The sequence below is a fragment of the Rattus norvegicus genome, chromosome 4 (genome assembly GCF_036323735.1).
Source record: "Rattus norvegicus strain BN/NHsdMcwi chromosome 4, GRCr8, whole genome shotgun sequence".
Taxonomy (NCBI): domain Eukaryota; kingdom Metazoa; phylum Chordata; class Mammalia; order Rodentia; family Muridae; genus Rattus; species Rattus norvegicus.
This window is the reverse complement of record NC_086022.1, coordinates 138,178,350-138,204,438: the sequence shown is the minus strand read 5'-3', so window position 1 is coordinate 138,204,438 and position 26,089 is coordinate 138,178,350. Positions and strand designations below refer to the sequence as shown.

Genomic DNA, 26,089 nt, shown 5'->3' with positions numbered 1-26,089 from the left:
ACAATGGCTACCAACCGAAAGTCCAAGAATCCAGTAGTTGTTCAGTGTATTATTCTGATGTCTAAGTCAGAAACCTGAAGAAGTAGGCTGTAATACCAGTGTTGAAATTGATGTTCCAGAGAGAGTAATTGCAAGCAGGCAAAGAAAGCAAGCTTCCTCCTTTCCTGCCCTTTATATAGGCTGCCAGCTTAAGGTGTGGTCAGATTAAAGTTATATCTTCCCAACTCAGAAGTTCCAAATAAAAAGTGAGTTTTCCTACCTCAAATCTTTTTCTTGATTAAAAATAATAAAATAACAATGATAATAATAACAATAACAATAATGATAGCAATAATAATCCTATCAGGTATACCCAGCTGCTGGTTTTAGTTAATTCCAAATGTAGTCAAGTTGGCAGTCAAGATTACCAATCACAATCCATGTGAGAATTTTAGTGTATATTTTATTCAACTGTAATAATTTTTGTCCCAAAGGCTTAGTGCCTCAGTCTGATAACCTAAGCCCAGTCCTGGAAGCATCTAGCCTCCAAACAATCTTTCTAGGCCTAGAATGTTTTGAGCCTCTGAGACTTGCTACAGAATAAGTTCACCCTGTCTTGTTCTTTCTGAGCTCTGCCTGGCTTATCTCAGTTGGTCTCACTCAAACTCCTCTCCAAGCTGACTTATTCAGTCTGAGTTCACTATCAGTTTCTGACTTTTTGCTTTGCTTGGCCTGAAACGAACTCTGAAAATCTGTTCTGATTTTCTGACCTCATTTGCCTGGCTCATTCTGTCTTCACTTGTGTCTAGTCTGTTCTCTCTCTCTCTCTCTCTCTCTCTCTCTCTCTCTCTCTCTCTCTCTCTCTGTAAAACTGTCTCCTCTTCCTGCACTGCTCTGTCCTAAGTAGCCTCTTTTCTCTCTCTCTTTCCCTGAGTTGAGCATGTGCTACTCTGTCAATTTCTCTGATTTCAATTTGTCTGTCTCTCACTTAGATATCACTTTCAAACACGGGTGCTTCCTTCTACAAACTAACTTTACTTTCATTGTTTGGGATTAAAGGTGAGTAGTTAAGACAAAGATTTATTACACATCTTAATCCCCAAACAGGAAGGTAAGGTTAGGTTGGGAGGGTAGCACCTATGTTTGAAAGTCACATCTAATTGAGGAACAAACAAAGTGATGGATCAAAGAAAGATTTGACAGAATAGTCAGAAATAGGATACTCCCAACTCACAGGAGAACAGCAGAAGGAAAGCTACTTGCAAACAGCAAGAGAGAAGGAGGAGGAGGAAGAGGAGGAGGAGGAGGAGGAGGAGGAGGAAGGGGAAGGGGAGGAGGAGGAAGGGGAAGGGGAGGGGGAGGAGGAGAAGGAGGAGGAGAAGCAGAAGAAGCAGAAGCAGCAGAAGAAACAAGCAGAAGCAGAAGCAGAAGCAGAAGCAGAAGCAGAAGCAGAAGCAGAAGCAGAAGCAGAAGCAGAAGCAGAAGCAGAAGCAGAAGCAGAAGAAGCAGAAGAAGCAGAAGAAGAAGAAGAAGAAGAAGAAGAAGAAGAAGAAGAAGAAGAAGAAGAAGAAGAAGAAGAAGAAGCACCAGAAGCAACAGTAGCAGCAGCAGAAGCAGAAGCAGAAGAAGAAAAGAAGAAGAGGAGGAGGAGGAGGAGAAGAAGAAGAAGAGGAGGAGGAGGAGGAGGAGGAAGATGAAGAGGAAGAGGAGAAGAAGCAGAAGCAGGAGAAGCAGGAGAAGCAGGAGAAGCAGGAGAAGCAGGAGAAGCAGAAGCAGAAGCAGAAGCAGAAGCAGAAGCAGAAGCAGAAGCAGAAGCAGAAGCAGAAGCAGAAGCAGAAGCAGAAGCAGAAGCAGAAGCAGAAGCAGAAGCAGAAGCAGAAGCAGAAGAAGAAGAAGAAGAAGAAGAAGAAGAAGAAGAAGAAGAAGAAGAAGAAGAAGAAGAAGAAGAAGAAGCAACGTGTGTGTTGAGTTGGTGAGTGGTGGGTAGTGTTTTTACCAGGATAGTTTTATAAAGACAGGTTACATAGAAAACAAGCAAGACACTTGCAAAAGCAGAACTTCAGATAATGAGAAGGAACCAGGAGATTAGAACATATTGCCAAAGATAAAATGAGGCCACATAGAAGAATACAGACATAAGTAAAGAAATTCTGGATTGAATCATTCAGCTTCGATGATTAGATTGTACAAAGGCTGGAAGCTTCCAGACCTAGGCCTAGGGTAAGTTGGAACTGAGAAGAAAATGCTCTTGGTTCATCCCAAGCTGAGTATTCACCCATTGTGAGTATAGCTCTTATTTATTTATTTATTTATTTATTTATTTATTTATTTATTTATTTATTTATTTATTTATTTTTACATTCCAGATTTTTTTTTTTTGGTTCTTTTTTTCGGAGCTGGGGACCGAACCCAGGGCCTTGCGCTTCCTAGGCAAGCGCTCTACCACTGAGCTAAATCCCCAACCCCTACATTCCAGATTTTAATCCCCTCATAGTCTATCTGAGGAATGTTCCACATCCCATACCTCCTCCCCACCCAACCCCCAGTCTCCACAAAGATGTCCCCACTCCACCCACACCCCCCAGACCTCTAAACTTACTGTGGCCTCCAGTCCCTTAAGGGTTAGGTACATCTTATCTCATCACTTTGAGGAAATAGAAGTGACATTTATGCATCCTCTTCCAATGCCTTTCTATAGGATACTTCACAATCAGAAGCTGACTTTAGTTATTGCATATACGACTCAAAGACTTACTATGCTGTCACATCACATTATTCAAGATTTCCCAATGACAGTATGCTTCCCTTAGATGACTTGAAATGTCATGGTTTTTTTTTTTTGAGTGGATATAATAATATGAGAAACTACAAGGTAATCAACTACATACAGTACATAACTCTACTCTCCACAGTTCATTGAACTGTGATGTGTCTGTAACTAGCATTTAACAGTCCAGATAGGGAAGAAAAACAATAACAGGAATAGACACTTTTAAAATAACTGTTGGTATCTGAGCAAGCGAATTCTGAAACTAGATTAAGCAATATTCAGAAAAAAAGTTTTAAGCTCACCTGTCATATATAAGTATACGCACACTGTTAGGTGAGTACTAATACATCCCCACCATTATGAGAAAATGCTACACAAATCAGTTTCACACTTGGAGTAGTTAAAATAAGAAACCACAAATACAGTTTGTATATTTAAACAGTATTTCAGGTTATCTTTTCAGCATGCTATTTAAAGTTTATGATTAACCCATTAGGATTATTTCTAAAAAAATTATCATATTAGCATGTTCAAAAAATCAGTCTAAAATTTATGTTGAACTTGGATTTTAAGTAAATATTGGAAGTATTATGTGAGGCAGTCAATTTATATGAGTGCTTGCTAGTTTCGTGTCAACTTGACGGCAACTAGAATCATCTGAAAGGAGACAATTTCAATTGATGAAATGCAGGCAAACATATGGGGCACCTTCTTAGTGACTGATATTGGAGGGCTCTTCCCATTGTGGGTGGTGCCATCATAAATGATGGTTTAGGATGCTGGAAAATAGGCTAAAGATGCCAAGGGGAGCAAGTCTATAAGCAACATTCCTCTGTGGCTTCTATGTCAGGTCCTTCTATGTCAGGTTCCTTCAGCGAGTTCCTGTTCTGACTTCTCTGAAAGTACAAGAGGAAGTAAACTCTCTCCTTCCCAAGTTGCTCACGGGCATGATGTTTTAGCAGAGCAAATGTAACCCTAATCTGAAATTGGTACCATAGTATGAATTATTGCTATTATGTACCTGACCATGGGTTTAGTGAAAGGATTGTGGTAGTAAGTGCTCAAGTTTAATGAGCTGCTGTTGTGGGAATTTAAAAGACATGGACACAGATGCAGACACTGGAGGCCTTGCTTATGAAGTTTGAGAGTCACTTAAAGACTCTGCTTGTGCCATTTATGTGATATTTGGTATTAGTGAAATGATATGAAGAATTGTTAGAATTATAATCTTAACCTTTTTAAAGGAAAATAACAATGTTTCTACTATAGAAGCAAAAATAGTACCTGTGATGTCTTGCTATTGCAAACACAAATTAGTTTCAAGCATAAACATATTTCAAAACTGCATAGCAACGATATGGCTGTAGGGTCTGTTCACCACCAGAGAATGAGACAGTACAGTTCCCCTACCTTCCTTTAACCCAGTAGAAACTGCCCCCATTCAGAGATCCGTCAGTCTCAAGATGAAATAATTATGGGAGTTAGAAAATTAATGTAACTGATAAAATTGAACCCACTTTGGAACATCATCAATATTTTGAAAATGGATATATTTCTATTGTATTGAATTTTTTGCCTTATAAAGGAAAATAATGGATTGGGACTGGCTTACAGGTCAGAGGTTTATTGCATTATTGCCATGGAGAAAATCATGGCAGAACATAGGCATAGACTGTGCTGGAGCAGCTCTGAAAATTCTACATCACTAGACAGTGAATGTACCCCTGCAGTAGCATGCTTCCTCCAACAAAGCTACACTCACTCCAACAAGGTCACACCTCCAATAGTGTCACTCCCTAAGAGTCTATCGGGGCCATTTTCATTCATACTCCCACAAATGTCCTCACCAACTATGGATGATGGCTTGCACACAGTAATAAATGGATCCTTCATCATCAACCTCCCACAGCATTTATACCATCGAGCCTCCCTAGACGAGAGAGGAGAGAGAGAGAGAGAGAGAGAGAGAGAGAGAGAGAGAGAGAGAGAGAGAGAGAGGTACTCTATGCCTACTCAAGAGTATGATAGCTCTCCTCAGGTCTTTCAAAAGCAGACACAGCTGATCAGATGCAGATGGTAGACTCTTTGCTTGGAGAATGGTTAAAAACTACATGGTAAAGTTTCAGTTTTAAAATCACTACTTGAGCATCTCAAGTAACTTAAGCTTTCACTGACTTAACTTGCTCTTTCCTAGATTTGGAGCTAAAATTCACCTGAGATGTGCAGTGTCTTTCCTGACCCTGGAAGTTCTACCATTCCAAAATAGAACCTTACTTCTAATCTTCTTCTTAAGGATTGCTTACTTTCCTGAGAGAAATACTTATGTCCCAAGAATTTTTCCGTGTTTTTGTTTTGTTTCTGTTTGTTGTTTTTGGCTTTCTTTTAGGTAATCATTTCCCTTGAACATCTATTACTGCATATTGTGATGAAAATATCATGTTCAGGTATAATCTAAAAATAGGTGTATCTGAAGTCTGAATTTATAGATAAATGCAAATAAAGTTTCAAGATTAGTCAGCACATCTGAAGGCAAACATGAGAAGACAGATATTTTTTAATTTTCAGATGGCATGCACATATTTAAGAACAGATTTTGAAATATCAGTATTAAAGATCATTTTAGAATATATTATCACCCACTGTAAAACAGCAGTTGTTAAAGCATCCATAAATAGGGATATGCAAAATAATAATAAGACATTTTCTCGCTCACATACAAAACCTTAACTCCAGATGTTTCTTAGAACTTAGTCTTGTGAAACACCTACTCATTTTTTTTTCAGCCTGTGCTATTGCAAGGGCACATCAAGTAACAAGTTACTAAAAGACTTTCTTGTTGCCCCATCCTGTAAACTTCTTCAAAAACCCCAATCTGGAAGAGCTAAGGGTTCCTTGATTTGGACCTTGTCATTCTTTTCCCTGAGTACTGAAAAGCATCATTTTTACTAGAGTTCATGGGGCCTCCAAGCCTCTTAGCTCTGACTGAGTTGTCTTTCACTCCACTTGAATGAAAAATGTATTTTTTTAAGGTCCGAAATGAATTTTTTCCCCAAGCCAAAACTTTTGGTCCCTGGAACGAGTTTTTGACAGCTAACCTTATTTTATAAAGTAATACATCATGGAGTGGCACTGACTTGATGGTATATCATGTGGTCCAGATGAAGGATTACTTCTGTAGATCCTATAGATCGAAAAACCCACATCACCTAGGCAATACATTCCTGCACTGTCACCAGAGCTGTGGAAACCTGCACAAGTGACAGAGACCTTTTCAGGTTTATTTACAGGAGTATTATTTAGTAAATCCTGTCCAGTTGTGGGGGGACAGGATTATGTCCAATATTCCTAGAGACACAGAATCTCTCTGAGCTTTTAGTAAATATATCTATGATTGAAAAAAATAGAATCAAGTGAAACTGATGAACTGCCCTTGCCCACTTACAAATGGGAGTCCAGCTGTTATTTTTCAATCTCCTTTTAAAACTCTGCTGTGCAAGAAATTACAACTCTCTGCTAGAGCCAGGGGGAAGGAGATGGAGTTCATCTTCAGTGTTTGTTCTGTCTTACTTTGTACATAGCTTTCTCCTCAGGCGCCTGCCCCTCATTGGAATTTCTGAACCACTCCTGGTCCCTGACTGTGACTGACTTTGGTATAAGAACAGGAGTCCTCTAAAATATCTCGAGTAAAAGGAGAACCTAGAAACTGTGACTCTGTCATTCCAGGGCACTCTTATTTCTTAGATCATGTAAAATGGAAATAGGAGTCACCTAAGATTGCTGTGCAGGTTAAATGACAGGATACAAACAACAATATGGGGCAGTCAGTGCCTATCAGAAAAATGAAGACCAATTCATACCATTTTGCCCTCATTTATTTTTCCTTATCGTTCTATCTGTATTACACTTTTGTAGTACGACTCTTTTGCCTATGAATTATTATTAAGAGTATATTTAGTTAATTGTTAGGATTTTAACAAAATCATTTGTTTGATTTTGGAGACAAGGTCTTCACTATGTAGACTAGCTTCAAATTTGCAATGATTCTCCTAGGTATTAGTACCACAGATTGTGTAGCATCATGCCCAGCTTTAGTGTTAAATATTTGTCTTGCATTACACAGACACACATACATAGAAGAGATGGCTAAAACTTTGTTACTTCTCTCACTTTTAATTAGAGAATAGGCTCTAGACCTATGATTATAGACAGCTTTATTCAGTTGATCGACTGACAGAACTCAATGCATGTGATGTTCTGTAACCAGAGTTCTGAAGCAGAATTGGAACCTTTCTCTGTGTTCTGTTAGAAAACTATATCTGAGGAAAGCTACACAAGCAGTGGTTCAGAGACCCAGAGATGTACCTTAAGTTCCTAGAAGAGACACATGAAAAAATCTAAAATCTTCAGTCAGGTTCCAGGTAAGAATCAACACCAAGTTTTATTGAGACAGGTTTTTCCAGATGTAGTTAGTTACTGAATCTGATATTATATGGATCAAAAATCGATTGACTCATGGGCTCTATTCTAGGTGCAAACTTTTCAGTAAAGTATTTGATCATTGCTACTTTGAACCAATATATTTTAAAGTGTTTCATTATTGTATTTGATAGCTAGAAAACCCACCTCTATCATGAGTTGTACGAGATTAGAAATTATCCCACATATACATATATATTTGTCCATTTTTATACAAACAGTGATTATCTCAAGGCCTTCCCTTCAAAAGAAATCCTTGATATATTTTCTGAATAGAGGAGTGAGTTTGGGAGCATGAAAGAAAGAAATAGAAACTAAGATAAAATAGAAATAAAGTATTGAATGTTATTTTACTAGTAGGTCAATTCTTTTTTTTTTTTTTATTAACTTGAGTATTTCTTATATACATTTCAAGTGTTATTCCCTTTCCCGGTTTCCGGGCAAACATCCCCCTCCCCCCCTCCCCTTCCTTATGGGTATTCCCCTCCCAACCCTCCCCCCATTGCCGCCCTCCCCCCATAGTCTAGTTCACTGGGGGTTCAGTCTTAGCAGGACCCAGGGCTTCCCCTTCCACTGGTGCTCTTACTAGGATATTCATTGCTACCTATGGGGTCAGAGTCCAGGGTCAGTCCATGTATAGTATTTAGGTAGTGGCTTAGTCCCTGGAAGCTCTGGTTGCTTGACATTGTTGTACTTTTGGGGTCTCGAGCCCCTTCAAGCTCTTCCAGTTCTCTGATTCCTTCAACGGGGGACCTATTCTCAGTTCAGTGGTTTGCTGCTGGCATTCGCCTCTGTATTTGCTGTATTCTGGCTGTGTCTCTCAGGAGCGATCTACATCCGGCTCCTGTCGGTCTGCACTTCTTTGCTTCATCCATCTTGTCTAATTGGGTGGCTGTATATGTATGGGCCACATGTGGGGCAGGCTCCGAATGGGTGTTCCTTCAGTCTCTGTTTTAATCTTTGCCTCTCCCTTCCCTGCCAAGGGTATTCTTTTTCCTCATTTAAAGAAGGAGTGAAGCATTCACATTTTGATCATCCGTCTTGAGTTTCGTTTGTTCTAGGGATCTAGGGTAATTCAAGCATTTGGGCTAAAAGCCACTTATCAATGAGTGCATACCATGTATGTCTTTCTGTGATTGGGTTAGCTCACTCAGGATGATATTTTCCAGTTCCAACCATTTGCCTACGAATTTCATAAACTCGTTGTTTTTGATAGCTGAGTAATATTCCATTGTGTAGATGTACCACATTTTCTGTATCCATTCCTCTGTTGAAGGGCATCTGGGTTCTTTCCATTTTCTGGCTATTATAAATAAGGCTGCGATGAACATAGTGGAGCACGTGTCTTTTTTTATATGTTGAGGCATCTTTTGGGTATATGCCCAAGAGAGGTATAGCTGGATCATCAGGCAGTTCAATGTCCAATTTTCTGAGGAACCTCCAGACTGATTTCCAGAATGGTTTTACCAGTCTGCAATCCCACCAACAATGGAGGAGTGTTCCTCTTTCTCCACATCCTCGCCAGCATCTGCTGTCACCTGAGTTTTTGATCTTAGCCATTCTCACTGGTGTGAGGTGAAATCTCAGGGTTGTTTTGATTTGCATTTCCCTTATGACTAAAGAGGTTGAACATTTCTTTAGGTGTTTCTCAGCCATTCGGCATTCCTCAGCTGTGAATTCTTTGTTTAGCTCTGAACCCCATTTTTTAATAGGGTTATTTGTTTCCCTGCGGTCTAACTTCTTAAGTTCTTTGTATATTTTGGATATAAGGCCTCTATCTGTTGTAGGATTGGTAAAGATCTTTTCCCAATCTGTTGGTTGCCGTTTTGTCCTTTTATCACTTCCAAATAATGATCTCTCTCTAAATGTAATGAAAATACCATTTCATAGGAGATTTCAGTGTTTTCTCATAGTACCTGATGGTTCAATGTGCCTTGGTTGGCTGTTAGAATCATATCCATGAAATACTCAATACAGACCTTCTCAAAATTGATGCTTGAGACCTGTATTTCTCACACCGTGATCTGTAGACCTATGTTGAAATTACTAGAAATTTTTCATTAAAATGCCAGATTCCAGGGACTCTCATCACTTCAAATATGCCGAATAGGAAGCATGGGAAGTAAGAGCTCCTAAAACAAAATTTTAACACATTTTTAATCCTGGTGGTGATTTTTTTTTATGCTACAAAACTCAAAGCCTAGCCAAGCCGGAGCTTCTTAGACTTCCTTTTTAATAAGAAGAAGAGTTGATAAGTGAAAGCAAAACACAGAGAACTCCTGGGCCTCTCCCTAGACTTGCTATATACTATAATCCTCCAGCATCAGGTTTGACAACCTTGGTTTAGTGATTTTTAAGAAACACCGTTGAACAGCTTTGTTTTTCCTATCCTCATTCTTTGTTTTCTTTTCTCCAGAGGAAATGGGCAAATACCTCATCTTTCCACTTGCCTAGATGTGTATTTTCAAATATACATAGAATGATACTTGCCAAGATATATAGCAAGTCTGTCAAGAGGGACACTAGGTTTTTGTTTTCCAAATCAGGGTTCTTTGTCAGATAATGGCAGAATTACATAAGGTAAGAAGCATCTAATAATTGCAAAACAAGCATAGGTATCTGAAACTTAATGGGGGATAGGTGGCACAGCTCATTTTAAAACAAACAGCTCCTAAAATATGTCTGCATATTTCTCTCTGCCTAGTCCATCTATCTTTATTTACATATGGATTGGAAAAGAACTGTGTATGCCATGATCGTCTATTGTATAACTGAACTGAATAGCAATCTCTAGAACAAGTTAAACATGCAGTAAATGCTTGGTGAATAGAGGGAAAAGAAAGAAGGCAGCATCAGATGGTGTTAGTGTGGAGACTGTAAACTCTTTTCTAGTAATACTCCATGCCTAGTAATGTAGCAAATATCTTGATTGTGAACTACTGTTCAATAGTTATGGATACATTTCTCTTCTTCTTTGTTTTGCCATATGTGTTATTAGGTTGTTCATCTACGCATTCTACAGGAGCAATGTTAAATACCGGTATGAGGTTTTCAACAAACAAATGCATTCAAGGCCAGGCTATTAAGACTTGGAGACATCAGTGTCTACAGAAGCAGCAAAGTACTTTGAAGTGTGTTTGTGAAGTTAGTGCAACTTGGATATCATAATATCTATTTAGTGCTAACCTGTGAAGCATTTTTTTCTATGACTAACATTATTGCATTTTATCTATTTGAAAGAATGAATAACTCAGTCATTAGAGATTTTGAAACTTAGCACATGAAATAAACTGCTTTTTAAGGAAAAGGGATTGAGGTTTGAAATATAGTAAATTCCCTTTGCAGCCAGCAGTGTGAAAAGAATAGCAGTGCTAAAAAAACCCATGTGACTTAATTAGGGTTTTACTACTGTGAACAGACACCATGACCAGGGCAACTCTTATAAGGACAGCATTTAATTGGGGCTGTCTTACAGTTTCAGAGGTTGAGTTCATTATCATCAAGGCAAGAGCATGGCAGGACCCAGGTAGGCATGATACAGGCAGAGATAAGAGTTCAACATCTTCATCTGAAGGCTGCCAGTGAAAGACTGACTTCCAGACAGTTCGGATGAGGGTCTTAAAGCCCACACCCACAATGACACACATACTCCAACAAGACCATACTTCCTAATAGTGCCATTCCCTGGGCCAAGCATATACAAACCTTCACACCATGTAAGTGTGATATATGGTAAGAATGTCCCCATCACTGTGTAGGCCAGGTCAAGAATAAATGTTCTGAGCCATTTTTTTTTCTGATTGTCAGACATTATAGCTTTGAAAGAATCTGTGGTGTCTAAACTTAGTCTTCAAAGACTTCAACAGGAGTGACAAAAACATTCTGGATTGGGAAATGACTCTGAGCAAATACCTGTATAAAAGCATAATTGCATGGATATCAGTAATACATGTACTGAAAACAAAAGACTGAATTTTCTTTTACTTTTAGAAATATTTCTCTACATTTCAAGTGTTATCCCCTTTCCTGGTTTCCCATTCATAAACCCCCTATCTCATCCCCCCTCCAACTTCTTCTATGAGGGTGTTCTCCCATGAATCCACCCACCCCTTCCCGCCTCCCCACCCTGACATTCCCCTACACTAGAAGGTTGAGCCTTGGCAGGATCAAGGGCTTTTCCTTCCATTGTTGCCCAACAAGGCCATCCTCTGCTACATATGCAGCTGGAGACATGGGTCTGTCCATGTGTACTCTTTGGATGGTGATTTAGTCCCTGGAAGCTCTGGTTGATTGGTATTGTTTTTTCTTATGGGGTTGCAAACTCCTTCAGCTCAAAAGGCTGGATTTTAATGTGAATACAAGAAATACAGCTTTATTTTGTGATGATGATACTAAAAACTACTTGTGAAAATGAAAGGCTGATGCATTGAAGAATTATGTTAGCAAGACTGGAGCATATCACTTTTTTCTGCATCTTCTGTGTCACCTTGACACACACACATAAAAGAGGCCTCAAACCCTAATCTAGTTGCACAATTTTAGATAAAGGGTCTAAGTATTCATTGCACATTCACCTGGATGTCATCGTTTCTGAAGCTCCAATAAAATATCTGGTGTTCAGCTCTACTCTGAAGTGAAACTCTTTGCAAACATCCTTCTTGTGCAGACCATCAGCTTACAATTTATATTTTACTTAATTTCTGCCATAGGTGTTATAACAATGACCTTACTCCTGTTTGAGGTGCTATTCTCCAACCACTTCCCACTCCCATATGGCTCTTTCTACATATAACCTCACCTGTGTTGGATCACAGGCGTAACCTTGGTGGCTTTATCAGATATAGATCAACACTGTCTAAAGGAGCTGTAAGGAAAGCCACAGATGATAAAATTTCTTGAAGCTACATCAATTCCTTTTAGGGATTTTAGTTGTCACTTGAATAAAATAAAGGAATAATATATCATATATATACATATATATGTGTGTGTGTTTATATATACTATAAAATATGCATATATATATAAAATTGTTCTAACATGTTTCCAATGTATGACACTCTTGTGCTTCACCATATTTATGAGCTGACAGAGATGCTGAAGTTTCTCACTGTCTGCTAGAGTACCCACTGCCCTAAAGCCACTGAGCCCTTTGAACTTTGAATATGAGTATTGTGACTGAGGAAAGGGATGTTTCATTTTAATTCATTTTAATTTAAACAGTCATATGTGGCTAGCAGTTTTAGTCTTGAATTTGAAGAAAAAAAGTCAGTTCAGGATAACAGAAAGAAACTGAAGTGTTGGGGAAGAGAGGTGTCTCTTGGGGAACAAAAGTTTGGGTCTGACAGTAGTATAAGTAATTAAAATTTTAAATGGGGGCACTGTGTATAGTGTGCTAGAGCAGTGCCCCTTTATGTTAAAGGATGATTAAAGTTGTTGTGTTTTCTGACCCCTGTCTGATCTATCATGGCATCTATAATAGCAGGGCCATTTGCCTCAATTACCCAGTCAAATCTCATGCTATGTCAAGCGATAACTCAGAAAATGGCTTGTGTCACTCCTGTATAATTTTAACATCTTCACTTGTCTACAGCTGGCTCGTGTTCCACGGTGTCTGATGACCTTTAAGTATTCTACCCGAATATAACTCCAGCAGCAGGGAAACTGATGGAAACTGATGATGCTTAAAAAACACACAATTACCAGGGCTTCGTTAAAAAGCAAAGCATGTTTCAAGCAACTTGTTCTTTGTATCAGTGAAATCTATGAGTACTCAAGTTAACGGTCAAACCTCCCCCCCCCCCTTATAATGAACCGGAAAATTACACTTGGCAATCAAGAGTGCTGCAGCAGATAAGTAAGGCAATTTTCCTCATCATTTTTCCTTTTGTTGTCAATCCCCTTGCAAAGCCCATTGCCTTTTCAATGAACCATAATGTGAAAATTCCAGACATGCTGTGTGTGAACATATATACTTAGGTCAAGCGAGGCTGGTTTTGAACTGTTCATTTTAAATAGGCCATACCAAGTAAAAGGTATGACTGGAAGCAGACTCCTCCAGTGTCTTAAGCTTATTTCCACAACAGGATGATCCTTTCTTACTGTTTTAAAAGATGCTTGAGTATATGACTTTGTATGGGCATGTTAGACTATACCAATTTTCCAGGTAATTAAAATGCTAGAAAGAATTACAGAACTGAAAAAGCATATCTATTGATGGAACCATTGTGAAATGTTTTATACAAACAAATGAAAGGAGTAAGAAATGAACCTTTCAGTCTAAGGCTAACAAAAGTAAAACTTCCATGGACTTTCTTTCTCAATGAACTTTCACTAGAGAAGAGTGAGACTGGAGAGATGGCCCAGTTGGTATAGGGGGACTGTTTATTTTACAAACAGGAGGACCCAAGCTCAGTCTGCAGTTTATACATAAAAATATCATGGGCCTGTAGACATGGCTTTGTCATAAAATTGTTATATGTGCCTGAAGACTTTATTACAATCCCCATAAAACATGCTTAAAAATATTTTTTAACAGTTGGGAATTCAGGTTGTCACTATAACACCAGTGCTGGAATGGTGGCTTGTCTTGCTGAAACAGTGAACTACTGGTTCTATATGAGACCATGTCTAAAATTATTAGGTGGAGAATGAGATGGGGAATATCCAAAGATAACCTCAGCCTAGTACACGTATATGCATGCATGTGTCCACACATGAATGCACACAAACAAACCTGCATACATACAAATCTAAGAGTCCCTAAATAGCCCTTAAGAAATTATGTAAATTAGGTCAGACTAAGTTAACCAGTGTGGAACCTATTCTAGTTACTCATCCATAAAAGTAGTGTTGATGGTCTTCTACTCTGAGAAACTGGACCCACGTTATATGGATATAGTAGTCACACAGGACTTTGCATTTACTCAGTTAATATATGACAAATGTTACTGCTGTGAAGGAACATTATTTGTTGCTGGTTTTGCTATTTTCATGAATTAAGCCCTGAGTTCTCAGACTTTGTTTTTTTCCAAGTTGTAATTATTATTTTTGGAATATTTTATTTATTTACATTTCAAATGCTAAGCCCCTTTTTTGGTTTCTCCTCTGGAAACCCCCTATTCTGTCCCTTCTCCCCCCCGATTCTATAAGGGTGCTTCCCCCACCCATCCACCCACTCCTGCTTCCCCACCCTAACATTCCCCTACACTTAAGCATCGAGCCTTCACAGGACCAAGGGCCTCTCCTCTCACTGATGCCCTACAAGTCTACATATGTGGCTGGAGCCAAGGGTCCGTCCCTCCATGTGGATTCTTTGATTGGTGGTTTAGTCCCTGGGAACTATGGGGTGGGGGAGGTTGGTTGTTTGGTATTGTTGTTCAAGCCCATTCAGCTCCTTCTGACCTTTCTCTAATTCCTCCATTGAGGACCCCGTGTTCAGTCCAATGATTGGCTGTGAGCATCTGCCTCCATATTTGTCAGGCTCTCACAGAGCCTCTCAGGAGACAGCTATATCAGGCTCCTGTCACCAAGCACTTCTTGGCAACCACAATAGTGTCTGGGTTTGGTATCTGTATATGGGATGGATCCCCAGTAAGTCATTTCATGTTGATTAAAAAAAAAGTCATTTGTCAGATGGCTCTCCTCCAAGTAGAGAAGAAGAGATCTGAACTATCTTATCATGTGGTTCTGCAATTCTCAAGAGGCTCCTGGATTTGCCCTAGAGATTCCAATCATCCCAACCACTGACAGAAGGAAGAGGATGTGACAGCCTTTGAAGACAGGAAGTGGCACGTGGTACTTCACAGTGCACATGACCCATGACCTCATATCACCTTGAAGAAGGACAGGGAAAAAAAAGAAGGCGACAAAACAGTATTTTGTGAATACTTAGTTTCCAGTACCAGAAACACAGGGAGTTTTCTAGAGACCATACAAATTTCTACTGGCAAGTCAGCATGAATGCATGCATCCTCAACAAGAGGACAAGTTAACAAACACAGGAGGCCTCTGGAGAAGGAAGGCTGAACAGTAGCAAAGCCAGGTTCCTCTCCAAGGACATGTGGTCCTAAGATGAGACACAGAATCTACTAATACCTTGATCGTGAACTCTGTAGCCTCCAGACTTCTAAAATATTTTCTCATTTGCTAAGTCACCGACTCTGTGAAAACCTTCTCTAGGATAAACTAAGCCATTGCCCTAAACACTATCAAACCTCATTTAGTAAGGAATCGAGTAGAGGGTAAAGATGGGAGGCTAACTTAAAAGACTCATCCCAGGACATATGCTCCTTCTACTTAGCAATGAAATAAGGCAGAAGTAGCACAGTTAGTGCTGACATCACAGTATTTAACAAGCAATATCCTCAAATCAAAATGTTTTTATTATGAAAATATAAAAACATAGCCTATATTTCATAATAAGCTCTATGATTTTTGCAATTCCTTTCCCTTTTCCCACTAGGTATTTAATCCTGGGTTTTTAATATGCTAAGCACACAGGTCATGATTACATGCACTACAAATTGATGTGTGCCCCAGCTCAGTTTTCATACATTAAAATGTATATTTCAAGAGTTTATAAAGATACCTCTTAATAACTGACTTCTCTTAAACCAAGATAGGAATCATTCCTTAAAAGAAGTAGAAATCATTGTGAATGAGTATAGCCTCAATTGTTATGCCTTGTGTATCCTGCAAAATGTTACTCTGAATATTTTACTATTTACTCACAACTATAAGGCTGGATTCCCCCCCCCTTTACAGGTAAGGAGATGGAAATATACAGATAATTAGGGAATGAGGATATTTTACTTGCCAACATATGAAGAACTGTTATCAAATCTCTACTCTCTTTTCAATTTCTTCAGCTTAACAATTTCACACAGAACAAATGAATATATTCTTTTTAATGATGATTACTTTATGTCTAATAGATTTTGAGGCATCCAAGCACAAAATGAATGTGGAGTCTGTACATATTTTTAATTATAAGATCACTTCACAATTATTATTAGACTCATTCAATAATTTCTCAAGTGTTTACCCAAACATTCCATTTTGGGATAGGCATGCACAGTTAGTCTTTTCCTAATAAACAGGACCAAAAATCTGGGATGCGATATGCATACAGTGTATCTAATTTTACTTGGGGTCCATACAAAATATTGATGATTATATTACTGTTCAAAGATCAGCAGTGGGACTGGAGAGATGGTTCAGAGATTAAGAGCACTAGCTGCTCTTCCAGAGGTCTTGAGTTCAAATCCCGAGCAACCACATAGTGGCTATAACGAGATCTGGTGCCCTCTTCTGGCCTGCAGGCATACATGTAGGGAGACTGCTGTATATAATAAATCTTTTTTAAAAAAAGATAAAGAGCAACTTGTATATTCCATAGCTTCTTAATGAAAGCAGTTTGGAGCTTAGCAACAACAGGTAATGAGGAATTATCTAGGATAAATAAGGAAGCAAAGAAATCAAATATTTGATTGGTTAAAGTGGAGCTGCAGCTTATTTGAGTCCTGGTGGTTCGTTAATAGGCGGCTTCTAACTGGGTAAGTTTCAGTTCTCATTTGCTCTTACTACTTCCACCAAGTTGCGTGGCAGTTCCTGTTGACATGAGCCCAGAGCACTGAAGCCATCAGTTCAAATAGCCTCTAAGTTACTTACCATTAGATCGTGTCACTATTATAGTCTGCCTAAGTAGCTTATTCCTACCCTTCTCTGACATGCTTCCCATTCTGATTCTATACATGGGGAACTAACACAAAGAGAATTGAATTAGAGATGCCAGGATATGGGGGAACTTATCAATCCTGAACCATGTTCTTGCCATCTTGATAATACAAATAATCCAATACACTATCCAAGGAGTTGGAACACATCCACTGTGGAATCAGACAGGATTCCAAGAATGTCTCCAGAATATTTTTTGAAGGAATGATGCAGTATTAGTTCTACCTGAGAGATTTGTTAGCAAGATACAGAATGCACTTGGATTCCGTAGTATGTGTTAAAGGTGCCACCAATATTAGGAACAATGTCTAGAATTTATTGTAGTTTGCCCTGGAGTTATCTGTATTTTGATGCTAATTCCACTACCCCAAGAACTGCTGCCTAGTCACATGCTCAGGACTCAGGTGACTTCACCAGAACCTTCTCCCCAGTGAATTTGTAAAATACAGGTGAGGGGCAGGTACAGGACAGAAGGAGGCCTGTCATTGGAGGAGAAGGAAGGATGGGTGGTAGAGAAATTTGAAGGAAGAGGAGGAGACTGGGACAGAAAGGGGGAAGAGACTGGAGAGAGAGGGAGAGAAGCCATGGCAGGTGACATTAAGATACCACTCTGTGTATTTACAGGTTGTTATTAATGATCTTAAGGGATGGATGGCACCGGGCTTTGTATGTTTAAGTGGATAATTATATCTTACCAATTGGGTCAAAGATTATTGTGTTGTGTGTTCTTTTATGTGACGGTTTGAGTGTAGGAAAATGTGAGGTGGCAGGAGACACTGGGTCTCCAGGGAGTTGGGATGTGTTTCCACCAAGATATACAGCAGATACCTTGGGCACCGCGGTGCTGAATCTAGCAAGATAAAAGACAACCATACTTTTTTATTTTTTATATTTTTACAACAACAAGAATTGTCTGGTTTTAGTAATGTGTGTACTGTACTATGCTAACACACTTTTATATATTGTCTAATTCATTAGTAACAGCAATAAATGGGAAATGTACTGATTTCTACAGAGTAAAAAGCTTATCAGTTTTACATTGACTCACCAAGGACTAGTGCCTGTTCTTTGCCCAATTATTTTGGAGTTCATGGAGACAGAGCAGTGAAGATGACCAAGTGCCACTCTTAAGGAATCTGCACTGAGTATGAGGACAATGGTGAGGTCACACAGTAAAGTGGCTAAAAACATAAGACAGCAGTCTGAATTAACAGTTGGACAGTGCAATTTTTTAGTAAACATTTTGGAAACTATTTGGCACTCTTCCTTTTTAAAGATAGATGTCTTAGAGGGTGAAATTTCATAAATTTTCTCCTATGCTCAAGTGTGAAGCATCTCCAATGACTGGCTCCCAAAAAAGAGAATTTGGCAGGCAGGAGAAAAAACAAAGTATCACCACGTTGGTAACTTCCAAAGCTAGGTCACCAATAGCCAGCTGGCTTCCAGCTGGCCCTCATGCTTTGGTTCAAGCTCAATCTCCCTCCCATTCCTCCACCTGTGTTGTTGGAGACTATCTAAGTTGAAGCAGCTGTGATAAAGAGACCGTGTGGTGATAGCACATAGAGATGGGAACAGATGTCCAAGGATCCCAGATGTTGAGTCTCCTCCATCCAGGTGGCATGCACATGGGAGAGGAAAGCTTCAGATCAGCTTGGGCCCAAGCCTGCTGGCCTCTCCCTTCATCCATCCAAACTAAGAGTTACCTGTTCTTAGGGCTCATCCTCAGATGTGTGAGTAAAATAACCATTTTTTATACTAACCAATAACATTTTTCAATGGCTTGCTACATAGCCTTAATTACCAGAATATAGATAGTATTCTGGAGTTCAAGTCTTATTTGAAAAACAGGCACTGCAACAGAAGCTTAAAGGAAAGAATTGTAAAGAGCAAATTTCTCAGTGAGGTAGAAGAGTGGACGTGCTGTAGAAGGCACTTGAAATAATACTCCAGTTTGTGGAAAGGAAATGCTTCAAGGGAAGTAGCAAAGGAGCAAGGGCAGTGATTACAAATGACAAGATGTCAGTATTCCAGTCTTACCCTTAGTTGGGTGACATGTTCTGTAAGGACTGGGCTGAAATCTCTGCTATGCACATGAACTGAGAGAAACTGAAGAAAGGAAGCGAGGCTGAGCCAGCAGGCTGATGTATGAAATGTGGCCTGTCATCCAACAGCATGGCTGAGAGAAACGGTGAACCACCTGGCTCTCCCCCGTCCCACTAAATCATCTCTGCCTTACCAATATGCTCTGGTGTTCTGTGCACAGATTAAAGTAAGAATCATTGTTTCAAACACCACAGTGTTTCAAGCAAGAACTTAGCTCTTTAAGACTGATCTCCTTGGCTTAAGGCTGACCTTGTGGTAATATGCTTGGCTCTAAGAGTAAATGAAATCTGTGCAAACATAATAACGGTGCACGTTCAGGCCCCCAGAGTAAAGTAAAAAGGTGGGTATATTAGGACATGCCTGTCACCTCAGCCTTGTTGAATGGCAGCATAGGTAGGCAGGTGTCAGAAACTCATAGGGGCCAGATGAACTAATGACTTTTGTGTTCAGTAGGAACCCTTACCTCATGTAATGAAGGTAGAGAGCAATGGGGAGTGATATTCTAGGTTAACCTTGGATGTCTGCACACACATGTTTACATGTGACACACGTGCACCATCCACATAGCAAGGAGTACAAGACTTCCTTTGAGAACTCTGGACAGCATAGAACACAAAAACTAAACAAACAGAAAATAATGAAAGAAATGCAATGGACTTTTGATCAGCCATTCAATAACTGTAAGGTGTCCACTGATCAAAAGTTCCATTTTAGGAGAATTTAAATGAGTTTCCATTTTCATTTTCACTAGAATTGAGTAGCTAAGTCTTAATGCCAACTAAGAATAGCCTAGAGTCACCAGAAAGTAAATCCTTGGCCAAGATACTGCCTAGATCAGAATTTGGGACACTTTCTTGATTATTAATTGGTTCAGGGGGTCTAGCCCACTGTGGGTGGCCCTATCACTAGGCATCTGCCTTTAGGTTGCATAAAAGAGTTAAGTATGAGTCTGTGAGTGAGGCAGCCAGGGGGAGCAACTATTCCTCCATGGTTTCTGCTTTAGGTTCCTGACCAAAGTTCCTCTGACTTGCCCTAAGGATGGACTTAAGGGTACACTGCACAAATTCTTTCTTCCACCACACTACTTCTTATCAATGTCAGCAACAGAAAGAAATCCAAAACATTCGCTCTCAAACTATACTTAAGAGACTATTTAATATCCCAACCCTAACCGAAAACTCAGTCTCAGAACTGTGCTCAACTCAGCAGGATTTCCTAAGATATAGGGTCTTACTAAAATAATAAGCACTTTTCCAAGACCTTCCCTTCCACTATTATTTTCTGTATAATATCCGGGACTTTAAACAATAATATGCTGAATGAAATGCCAGAAATCTTCGAACAACACAAAGGATACGGAAGTACTTTGGTAATGATGTTGGAGACCAAATTATCCCCAGAGTTCCTGCAGTTTGTAGATAAGAGCATTTTCAGAAGTTTCACGCAAAGTTCAAGATGACTAAAAAGCCGCATGCCAGGTGGATAGGTACTTTCTCAGTGAAGGGTAGAACTAGATTAGACAGATCTTCCTAAATCAGCCTTTCTCCCCCTTTAACAGGTTAAAGGAAAGTTGGAAAGACTGGCTACAATGTATTCCTTGATAAAATTAAAGACCTCTAAGGTTACAGAAAAAAGATTCTATAAAGCTAAACTCAAAATGTGTATTATTTCTCCTAGGATACAATCTTAGCAAACCATATCTGAAGGTGAAAACCCAATTATAACAGCAAAGGTTGCTCTCAGTTATTCCTTTCTTCTCCTGACAGCAAACTATGAAGTACGGCTAGCAGGAAGCCACCCCCTTCATAAATACTGGACGCCCACTTGGTATCAATTTTTCGTTGGTGGAAGAATGAAAATGGATAAAAATTCCAATGTATTATACGTAGCTTCAGTGTAGACTTCTGCATTTTTTATTTTTTATTTTTCTGAAGAAATGAGCAGAGAAGGAAAATAACCTTTCTAATGACAATAAGATATTCCCCACTGTAAAGTTTAGGCGTCAAAGCCCTTGAGTCAGAGTTCCAAACTTAAACTCTAGTGAGTTTTATAAATTTTAATAAATATCACACATACAGAAATCCACATACATGCGCGCGCGCGCGCGCGCACACACACACACACACACACACACACACACACACACACAACTTTCCCAGTCTCAGTTTTCTTCTTGGTAACAGTAGGAACAATTATAATTGTTCTCTTTAAAAAGTGAATTACGATTAAACTAAGAAATGGGCACAAATACCCGGCGAATAGTAATTATTAACTGCGGTTGTCAGCTCAGCCGTGTTACATACATTCTTAATAGGCTTGAGTTTCTTGTTACCAAACCAAGTTTCCCTGCATTGCCTTGGAGTTTGCTCATTTACAACCTGGGAAATCACAGAGACACCAGGAACACAATTACCTCAACACTTTCGTGATGTCCTTGCTAGAGAGCAGTGGGGAGATGACAGAAAAAATGGTTTTGCATTTCCTGGAATCCACTGGTGGAGAAAATGACACTGCGGTAAGGCTTGGAGTCTAAACGATGCTGATAAATTCTGTTGAATCTAACTCTGGTCTGCCTTTTCTTTCTAATGAACCCGGTTTGTCTAATCAGCAGAATATTTCCAGTCTTAACTCCCTTCCTTTGTGGCTGAAGAGAGGCTGAAACCGTAGGTGAGAACAAGGGACCATTTTTATCTCCAAGATCCCGAGAGGAAGAAACCCTTCCTCTGTATGTCGTGTGCGCGTGCGCGTGGTCTCTGATTTGTTACGCGGGGAATGCCTGTCAGTGCTGAAGTCCCAACGCTAAACTGTTGCTAGCCCTTCTGGCTCTGCTCACTGATGTAGCTAATGGCCACTCTGATAGAAAGCAGAGCCCCTAGCTGACTACTTTGCCTGTCACCATCCCAACCCTATGGTGTTCTTGATCTCACTGCCACACTGAGAAGTGGAAACAAGAAAGCAGCACAAAGCTGGCTTTTAAGGTCCCCTCTGCCTATGACCAGCTGTGTGGTCTCCACAAGGTCTCTTCATCTCCATTCGCCTCAATTTTTCATCTTCAGCACAGAGATAACGATGACACTTGCTGGTCGTCTGTGAAAACTAAAGGAGACAATTATCTAAACACTGGCAGCACATACAGGGGACTCCGTGTTTGGTCGCCAGACAGCTGTGATTTCAAAAACCTCAACAATGAAACAAGGAGGACAGCACTTTAGGCCAACCTCTCCTGTAGGTGGCCACACGCCCTGGGGATCAGAGGACTCCTCTTCCAAATGACTGAGGACAAGAGCTCTCGGATCACTTTGGGCTTCCTCAAAATCGATTTGGAGGTCATTTCCACAATGCTACCCTGAGAGTTCAAATGGGGCTTCTGGATGGACCCAGGAGAACCAGGAACTCTGGGCAAAGGCAAAATTACCAATATGGGCCACAAAACAAGGCAGCATGGTGCGGGACTGGTTCTTCGGTAAAAGAGTAGCCTTCAAGGCGTATAGATCAGTAGAAATAAAGTGCAGGGCACACTAGCAATTAAAGCGTGTGTAGTACTCACATTTAAAAAGTTAAGGGAAACAGCTCCGTCTCGCTTAATGTTTTATTTAGTACCACATGCTCAAATGATAATTTCAACTTAAATTCATTTTTTTAAAAAGTTGAGACACTGTGTATTACATTGTAGGTCTCTAGTCTTTAAAGTCCAGTATGTAGGGTCATTGTGCTGTAGCATGTTCAGAATCACGTATTCCAGAGGTACAAGCTAGAGAATCAGGAGTTCAAGGTCATCGTCATCTAAAGAGGAATTCGAGGCTAGCATAGGCTACATATGATCTTGGTCAGAAAAACAAACAAACAAACAAACAAACAAAGCAATTTTTCACGTACTCTGACTCTTACCACATTTCCTTCATTGTGAAGAAGCCATGTTCCCCATGCATAACAGCCGCCTGCGGAAAAACCACTACTCTCTAGAGAAATGAACAAGAACAGAATCCATTTTGCAGGTGTGTTAAAAAATTATTTTTAAGCCTATAAACAATTTAGTGAGGTCAACATATACATCGTTTTCCATAGTCTGCTTCTAGTTTTTGTTTTTAAAAAAAAAATGGTTGAAGACAAAAAAAAAAAAAAAAAAAATCCTCCTGTAACCCTGCTAAACTGCAGAAAGCTAAGTGGCCTACTGTGGCACTGTGTTTGATGGGCGCCCTCTGCTGTTCAAGTGTGGGATTAAACAGTAAAGACGTAAACTTGCCTAACATAAACCTTGACTCAAGCACTAGATTAAACTTATTTTCAGCTCAAGAAGATAGCAACTTAGATATGTGTAGTAAATTAGCAAGCATTTGACAAGTTGCATTGTTGACGAGTCGCGGGTTCGTCTTGTCTGGAAGAAACATCCTGTTACTTTAAGCTAAGCACAAAAAATTTCGAGGGATTCAAAACACATTCTAAAAAAAAAAAAAGACAAACATTCCCAAGGTCTGTTTGAAAGCTAGAAATGAACAAAGGCAGGAACTCTTAGAACAAAATGCGGGGTCAGAAAGTGGCTCAGAGGGTGAAGGTGCTCCTGCTGTAAGCGTGACAAGCAGAATCCGAGGACTGGAAGTGACAGAAAAGCGGCTGGAGAGAAGGAACCATAGAAACACTGTCCCCTGACCTCCAAGGGCACGCTGGGACATGCATTCCCACCCCCGCACTCACACGCGCTCACACACACACACACGTACAAGCACAGACCGTTTTTAAAAGGAGAACAAAAAGCGTTTGGGCCTTTTGTCGGTTACTTCTGTAGCAGTTGACTGCAGGCTACTGTCGATTTAATTTGAAATCTCAAAAGGCACATTTTCCAATGACGGCTGCAAACCAACAGCTTCCCCGGGTGGAATTTCCTGCTGCTGTTTGCGGTGATGGGGAGGAGAGCCTCTCAGTACCGTTCCCCACAGCTGTATCCGTGAGAAGAATGTCTACACAAGGTTTTTGCCAAGTTTGAAGAGAAGTCTAGTCATGTTTTCTCAAGGATGTTGATGGTCTTGGGGTATGTGGCTTCAGAAGACAGGTGCAATGAAGAGAAAGATTACATTATAACTATCCTTGTCATCTTGAAGGAAAGAATTCAATCAAGTGATATAGTTTAGGTAGAAGATTTTTAGCAAAGCAAACACTCCAAAGATGTTGGACTGGTGTCTCCCAAAGGCAGGGCCAGAAGGTTCTGTGCTAAGGATTTTTTTTTAAGTTTTATGAATATTCATGAGGTAGGGAACATATTTATTGAGCAAAATGACTCCGTTTCCCGAAGTATGGCAGATGGGATATCCTTTTCAGAAAACCCAAGAGCTCTCCAGACCATTATTACAGCTCTTTTAGAATTTTTCTAGCAGGTTTTTCTGATTTTGTTTGGAAAACCCATGGCCTATCTGGAGAGCGGTCTAGAGAGCTATCTCAAACAGACCACAGAGCTGCCAGCTTTACCCCATCGCTGACTTCTGCCACTGCCAAACACTCTTTTCCTCAGAACCCCTGGTCCTTGGCAAAACATGGTAGGACATGGCACAGCACAATGAAAATGATAGTAAAACAGTGAAATTGGAATTTAGAGGATGCAGCAGACCCTTCCTCAGCGTCCATGTGGGGGAGAATGTCCTGGTACCTCAGTTCAGTACATAGGGCAAACAACTAAAGGGTATTTCAAGAATGCTTCATCGTACAGGCTCACTTTGACCATCAAAAGTCACCTTGGTCGCTGCTACCTAACTCTTTGCTTTCCTGACATCAGGACCACCAAAAACACCCTTATAACCTAGATGAATCTTAAGAAAAACTGCCTTCCCTAGAGCCTACACCCTTCCTACTCTTCTGTCATTTCCTCTGACAGAAGCATACCTCCAGCTGAGGTTAATTCAGCTGACTCTCACCTAACTCTCAATTCTGTGTCACAGAATGCTCTGGACTCTATTGGTAAAGTTTTGTCCCTTCGATTCTAAGTGTGGAAAACTGAGCCAAGAGTTTAATGTTCTGTCAACAAATAATCTAGGGTAGCCACTGAAATAGGCAACGATGTTTTTCTATCTATATCTATCCTATGACTTGCATTAATGTGTGTATCCACATCTATCCTGTGTCTTGCATCAATGTCTGTCCATCGACATCTATCCTGTCTTTTGCATCATTTTTAATGAAATGGGACAAAGAAATGGATCCTGCAGTAATTCAAAGTAAAAATAGTCCATATAAAATTGAAATATCGTGCAAAAAGAATAAATAAATAATTAAGAAAAAAGACAATGATAAGTACCTTTGCTCTATGGACACACAAAAAATAAAAAACTAAGACTGATCTCAAATCAAATCTATATATTTTTTTGAAAATTTTACAAATGTACTTAAAAAGCGATGTACCAGAAGACAGAGATCAGCCTAAATTTGACTTCTACCCCATGCTATCTACTTGATAATGCTAAGGACCTATTCTATGAGGCCTGGTTCTTTCACAGGTAACATGGGATTACAGTATGCTCCACTCACAGCACTATTATGAAACTCAAACCTCATGATGGTAATAGACAGCCTCGTGAGACTCCCAATGTTTAAGAAAAGAATATCTAAGGCATAGAAGGGTTTCCAAATCTTTAGCCATAGGTGGGATGATAAAGTATGATTTATAAATATGAATCATCAATGGTGCTAGGCAATGAATGCATTAACTGTACCATCATTGGATTGGTAGATTGTCAGTTCTTTCACAGGACTGTTAAATACCTCCACCCTCTGTCCTATTGCATGATAGGCTCCCACCTACAAACTTGATGCTCAAAATAGCGGTTTAATATCCCTGTGAATTGACAGAGTGATTCCACTGCTAGTTTTGTGCAGGGTTCAACCACAATGCTGGGAGACCGTGGCTTCTTTTTGAAGTCTGCTTTCTCTTTTTTTCCATGTGGTCACAGACATCCCAAGAATGTTTTCCTTGGCTTATACATGGCAAGAGTACTCACACAGATCAAGTCTCTCCCAACCAAAAAGAGTCCAGGTCCAGAT

At 39.8% G+C, this 26,089-nt stretch overlaps 2 long non-coding RNA genes and 1 other non-coding gene across 4 annotated transcripts in view; 2 read left to right on the top strand and 1 right to left on the bottom strand.

Annotated features, from left to right (window-relative positions):
- The window catches only part of LOC102549329 (uncharacterized), a 145,088-nt gene that overhangs the window by 113,331 nt on the left and 5,668 nt on the right, over window positions 1–26,089 (bottom strand). The window lies entirely within an intron of this gene.
- On the top strand, window positions 7,032–11,191 carry LOC120102180 (uncharacterized). 2 transcript variants are annotated; one of them, XR_005503345.2, is made up of 3 exons: window positions 7,032–7,167; window positions 10,224–10,369; window positions 11,033–11,191. It is a non-coding gene; the product is annotated as an uncharacterized LOC120102180 (long non-coding RNA). The 2 variants fall into 2 exon arrangements; XR_010066247.1 differs by lacking the exon at window positions 11,033–11,191 and having other exon boundaries at window positions 10,224–10,532.
- On the top strand, window positions 24,399–24,461 carry LOC120102611 (U7 small nuclear RNA). Its single transcript, XR_005504242.1, has one exon. It is a non-coding gene; the product is annotated as a U7 small nuclear RNA (small nuclear RNA).